The following is a 6,079-nucleotide window of genomic DNA, read 5'->3' as shown; positions in this document are numbered from 1 at the left end:
GTTTCTCCCAAATGGCTAGTACAAAGCAAACCAACAAAAATAGATATTTTGGAATGAAGTAGGAAGGTGATTCTCAATGAGATGTGCATTCAGATATAACCACATGCATTCAGATATAACCAAGTAGCTAATACCTATTTTCAGGTATATTCATTTCCCCAAAAAACATTTTTAGACAAATTTCAGTCACTTTCAAATAATTTCTTTGAAAATTTGTTCTTTGTTGGAGCTGTTTTGTGCCAGGTTTGTTCGTTGTTATTGTTGTTCTTTGTTGTTGTTCTTTGTTGTTGTTTTGTGGATGCTTGTATTTTACTACAAGATCCTTGCATTTTACATAGCTTAAGATTCTCATATTTTACACAGTTTTAGGCTCACTGGTACATAGTTTTAAATTCTTGGATATTGCATGGTTTAAGATTTTTAAATTTTGAATTTGTTGGGCTTAGCATAGCAAGCATTTCAATAGCATTCCTACGGAGGAAGTTCTCAGCTGTTATATTCTGTGAGCTTCTCCCCCACCTCCATTTGGAGCAATGGAGGATGTCTGGGGGAACCTTGTTCAGGAGCCCACATAACTGGTCTTCTTGGTCCTATTTACTTGAAATTTGGGGATTATTTAAAGGACAGGCACCAGCAGCTCCTTTACAAATTTAGTCCCAGTGACTTTAAAAACACCCCAAGATCTCCCATAAAGATTTCCCATAGGGAATAAAGTAGGAGAAAAACATAAGAAGCCTGAAAAACCACAAATCCAAATACCATACAAGTATGTGGAAATTGGCAGATCAGGTATACTATTTTTTTTCAGTTTCAATGTATTCAGACCCCCCTCTCTCCTTTTCTCCCAAGGCTTCTAGTTACACAGTAAGAGAAAACACAGTCCCGGACTTACCCAGGGCTACTCTTTGCGGTGGGGGAAGGAGAGAGATGAAGAAGCCTGGTTGCAGAGGGGTGTGGCCATGCTGGGCTGGTGGTCATGTGACAGGGCCCCGGGCATGCCTATCTAAGGCAGAGCCCAGATGGACCTGGCTAGGCTTGGTCAATACCCTAGAAATTTGGTAAAATTCAGATTTGGATTTATTTGGGCATAAAATGATCTGTATGCCTGAATAAGACAATATTTGAATATATATGAATATATTCAAATATATCTGAATATTCAGGTATACGTGAAAAATTTGGGTACGTCTGGTTTTTTTGGGGGGTATTTTTGGTGTTTTTTCATGTTTGTGCCTGCAGGGGGTGCAATTTTAAAGCTAGCGGCACCATAATTTCAGTGTCTCATTTGAAGACTGTCCTAATGATACCACCCAGGTTTAGTGAAGTTTGATCCAGGCGGACCAAAGTTATGGACCCCCAAATGGTGTGTTCCCATTGTTTCCAATGGGAGCTAACAGGAGATGGGGGCTACCCATTTGAGGGTCCATAATGTTGGCTCCGCTGAACTAAACTTCACTAAACTCATAGAGTATCATACAACATTATCCTAATAAGATCCTGAAATTTTGGTACTAATAGCTTTAAAAATGCACCCCTGACAGGCACTCCAAGAACTTTGCCCAAATTCTCTGTTCTGCAGTGCCTTCGCTCCATTGTAGCCAATGGGGAATTTCTGAATGCAGGCTGCACATTTTTGAAGATAGAGGCACCAGACTTTCAATGTAGCTCCAGGAGGCCCTCCTGGTAATAGCATCCAGGCTTGGTGAACTTTGCTTTATGCCCCCCAAAGGCTTATTTTGTTTTCCCGCTCTTGCACATGAAGCCTACTGAATGAGCTCTTTCAGAACTCTCTCAACCCCTGAATTAGCACACCCCTGAATTAGCACTCATGAGATGTTATTTTGTGCCTCACAGGCTTATATTTGGTCAATTTTCTACTTGATTTCATGATTGCTCATGTTAGTAAAGCAAGACTCATGCCACTGCTTGGATATGGCTTTTCCCCAAGCTACCAGGTCTTGTGGCCAGGGGAGAAATTTGTCTTCCTGGTAATTTCTCCACAGTTCCCTCCATTCTTGGTGCCAAGTGTTGTTTATATGCTTGTAGTTTAAGAGGCTTGGAAATAGGCTATCCTGGTTAGGTCACCTAACTTTGCTTGCGGGGTTATTGCACCGCAGGGGGCCTTCGGCACCGGCCTTGCACATTCCCCACTGACTGTACAGTTCCTAACCATCAGTGCTCACTTCAGCAACACATATACTAATATTGGAATGACACAGAAAAGGTTACCCTGGCCACTGCACAGGGATGTCACACTGATTCCTTAGGCATTTTATATTTCTTCTGAGGGTGCTGGGGTGCACCCCCCCCCCTTTATGGGTCCACTTTGTGTATCCTTTGGGAAAAGTTCCTGGTGTGGTTTGCAGTCTACATCTGCAATGACCTCTTCTGGGGCCATCTGGTGCCTTTGAATGTGACAACCAGGAGATGGTGCAGGCGGTTAACAGACACTCTGGCCACAGTGTAAGGATCATGTCGTTATTCTGGGAGCTGGTATTGCTATATGTGACTGATTTATGTTTTAAGGTTGCTTACTCCAGATATCATCAACTGTATTACTGATGCTTTACCTCACCACCAGGAGGAGAGTACCTTTTGGAGCTACCAGCAGTCAGATGTGTCTCCGGATCAGCCGTGGAACCTGGGCAGCACATGACCGTGGATGGAGTCCTCCAGTCTTTAGTGGTGGGCAATTTTGTTGACCTTGCTTTTCCCAGAGACCTTCTTGTAGCATCAGGGGACCCCTTAAGGTCTCCTGCTTTAGTACTTTGCTACTAGGAGCTGCAGGGTTTAGTGCAGGGGTCTGCAACCTGCGGCTCTCCAGATGTTCATGGACTACAAATCCCATCAGCCCCTGCCAGCATGACCAATTGGCCATGCTGGCAGGGGCTGATGGGAATTGTAGTCCATGAACATCTGGAGAACCGCAGATTGCAGACCCCTGGTTTAGTGCCTTGGACTTTGCGAGTCCATCTAGGACCCTTTCCTTTTTTTTGGAAATGATGGGGATCCCTGATTCAATTTCTCTGTTTCTGGCTCGCAGGTGGTAATGAGTTGGCATGAGTTCTCCCAGCAGCCTCACGGCAGCCCCTGGTCTATTACCAGAGAACTGCTACAGTCAATATTGGCCTTACCTGGGTCATGTGCTTCCATTGGGAAGTGGCGTTTTTTTCACGCAATTTTACTTTGGCATTTTTGGGAGCCCCCCTCTTTTGATATAATGAGTGGTAGTGTCTTTCAAGACATAGGAAGGATCCCAGGCTATTCAGTTTGATGAGGTGTCAGTCTGGGACAATGGCCTGTCATTTTGGCTAGGTAGTTCCAAACAGAGGGACAATTTTTACCCACAACTCACACCCCTGGGTTCTCATGACCAGTCATTGCAACTGCAGTGGTCCTAGCTCAGTGACCAGCAATTTCAGGCACTCTCCTTGGTCACTGGGGGATGGGTCTCGCCTGTCTAGATGCCTGTTTGTTCTATGCTATGACTCTGAATGGTGGCTTTACGTTTACCTGTTAGGGATTTCATTCAGCATAAGGACCATCACGTTAGCAACTCAAGGGAGGTTCAACCCATAGTGAATTCAGACTGTCAGTCATTGGTAGTTTGCAGAGCGCATGCACAACCTCACTTTTCTCTAATTTATTCATTTTAGTCTCGTCGGGCCAGCAGACCAGTTTATGGATGGTTGGACACATCACTGTGCATTGGGCTGGTCGGTTTGCTGCACGATCTGGATGGGGGTGAAACATCGGTCTGGACTCCATCATGGCACTATGCTGGCTCGGATGATAGGGTTTGGAATGGGATGTGCCACCTGTAAGGAACCTCAAAGGACTCGAAACAAAGTAACTGAGTTCAGTTCGTTTATTTCATAAGCTTCAACGATCGCACTACATGGAATGCGGATTCTGACTTTCCCGGGTTCAAGGTGTTGCTTTTACGGACATTTCGGCCCCTCCCCAAACTCCCAAGCAGAATTCCCACGACAGGGTGAAAACAAGCTTCAAACACACAAGATAAAGGCAGCAAGGTTAAGGCAGTGACCATCCCGGGCACGAAGCCCAGAATGTGGAATGCGCCAAGGACAAGACGGAGAAGCAGAAGCTAACCCCCAACCTTACACTCCGCCTCCCCCACGAAAGCCCCCTCCCCACCCGGCTTAAGAGGGAAAGCCTTATGAAAAGCAGAAATCAGTGGGGGGGCATCAATATATTCTACATACACCCACTGATTATGGCCCGAGGGGTAACCCACCCAGGAAACCAAATACTGCAAACGTTTGCGAATGTAGCGAGAGTCCAGAATAGCATTGATTTCGTAATGTTTGTGGCCATCAATGATGATCTGTGGGGGGAATCTGGAGCCGGCAAGGTAAGCTAGAATGAAATACAGGGTGAATGTTACTGAGTGAATTGGGCAATTCCAAACAAGCAGTCACATCATTGATCACCTGAGTGATCCAAAACGGGCCTATGAATTTCTTGCCTAGCTTGGAATATTTGTGCACATCCCTAAGGTTTTTGGTGGACAAATAAACCAAAGCCCCCACTTGCAAGGGAAAATCCATTCTATGTTTGTCGGCAGGTTTTGGGCTTCCTGCGCTTGTGCCAGTGAGGAAGAAACGTTTTTCCAGCCTTCAGCCAGAGACTGGATCCAGTCACCAAATCAGGGTTGGAGTGCATGATGCGGGAGTTGAGGCGAGAGCGACCCAACACCACCTCAAGCGGAGTTTTATTGGTGCTACTATGAACTGCATTGTTATAGGCGTATTCAGCGAAGGGAAGAAGTTCAACCCAATTATCTTGATGATAGTTGGTGTAGCAACGTAGATACTGTTCCAGTGTTCTGTTGGTCCATTCGGTCTGGCCGTCACTTTACCGTGATGCGAACAGCAACAGCCGAGGGCTGTTCCCAACATCTCAGGAACGCTTTTCCCAAAACTTAGATATTATGAACTGCGGGCAGCGGTTGGAAGCACTCTCTCTGGTGGCGAGTGCAAATGGTAGACATGTTGGATAAACAATTTAGTAGCAGAGCGAGGGATGGTGGGGCACAGGACAAAGTGTGCCTGCTTGGAGAAAAGGTCTACCACCACCCATAAAACTATATATTCCCTTGATAGCTCGGGAAGTCTGTGATGAAATCCATAGAAATCACTTACCCAGGTTTGGCAGCGCCCGGGGGGGGATGGGGTGTAGCAGTCCATGGGGCTTACTAGGGATGGCTTTAGCCTTTCATACGTCGGGCACCCCTTTAAATGCAGCTTCAATATCCTTAGCATGGTCACCAAAACTGCCTCCTGAGCAAGTGGAGCGTTTTCAAAAGAATCAATGTCCCACTTGTCGTCATGACTGGCCAGGAGAACCTTAGCCATTAGGGCGGTGGAGACATTACCAACAACGCCCGTCTCAAACTCCCCTGCAACTGTAGAAGGGGTCAGTTCCTCGCCGGAACCTCCTGTCATCCATACTCCCTCAAATGGCGTAGAAACGGAGATACAACATCTGGTACGTTCGTAAGGGGGGGGTGTCGGGGATGCAGCTGTCTGGGATTGGGTTACCGCCAAACCCAATTGAGAGGGTGTTAGAACGGTGCGGGGCATGGAGATGCGTAGGTATCCGCTAGGCGAAGCGGGACAAAGCGTCAGCCAGCTTGTTACTGTTACCGGGAAAAAAATGGACATGAAGTTGAATCTGGAGAAGAAATCAGCCCATCTTAATTGCTTGGCCGACATTTTGAGCGGAGTAGACAAAGCCGCCAAGTTTTTATGATCCGACCAAACTTGGAAGGGGCGTGCGGCACCTTCCAGCCAATGTCGCCACATACTAAGGGCCTCCTTGATGGCTGCTGTTTCTTTATCCCCCATCATCCAGTTGAGTTCAGGGCCGGACAATTTTTTCGATAGATAAGCACACGGCACAAGTTTGTTATCTTTATTTTTCTGCAAGAGCTGCTCCCCAGGCTTTATCGGCGTCGACATGGGCGATGAAAGGCAAAGTGGGGTCTGGGTGTTTCAAAATGGGCTCTGTCATGAAGGCAGTTTTAAGAGCTTGAAACGAATTCTGACAATCTGGG

At 46.4% G+C, this 6,079-nt stretch overlaps 1 non-coding gene across 1 annotated transcript; it reads left to right on the top strand.

Moving 5' to 3' along the window:
• The first annotated feature begins 2,175 nt into the window (after positions 1–2,175).
• Positions 2,176–2,282, top strand: LOC125432257. The gene has a single exon (XR_007244434.1). It is a non-coding gene; the product is annotated as a U6 spliceosomal RNA (small nuclear RNA).
• Positions 2,283–6,079: the final 3,797 nt, after the last annotated feature.

This window comes from Sphaerodactylus townsendi, linkage group LG04 (assembly GCF_021028975.2).
Source record: "Sphaerodactylus townsendi isolate TG3544 linkage group LG04, MPM_Stown_v2.3, whole genome shotgun sequence".
NCBI classification, from domain to species: domain Eukaryota; kingdom Metazoa; phylum Chordata; class Lepidosauria; order Squamata; family Sphaerodactylidae; genus Sphaerodactylus; species Sphaerodactylus townsendi.
This window is presented reverse-complemented; position numbering and strand designations above follow the sequence as displayed.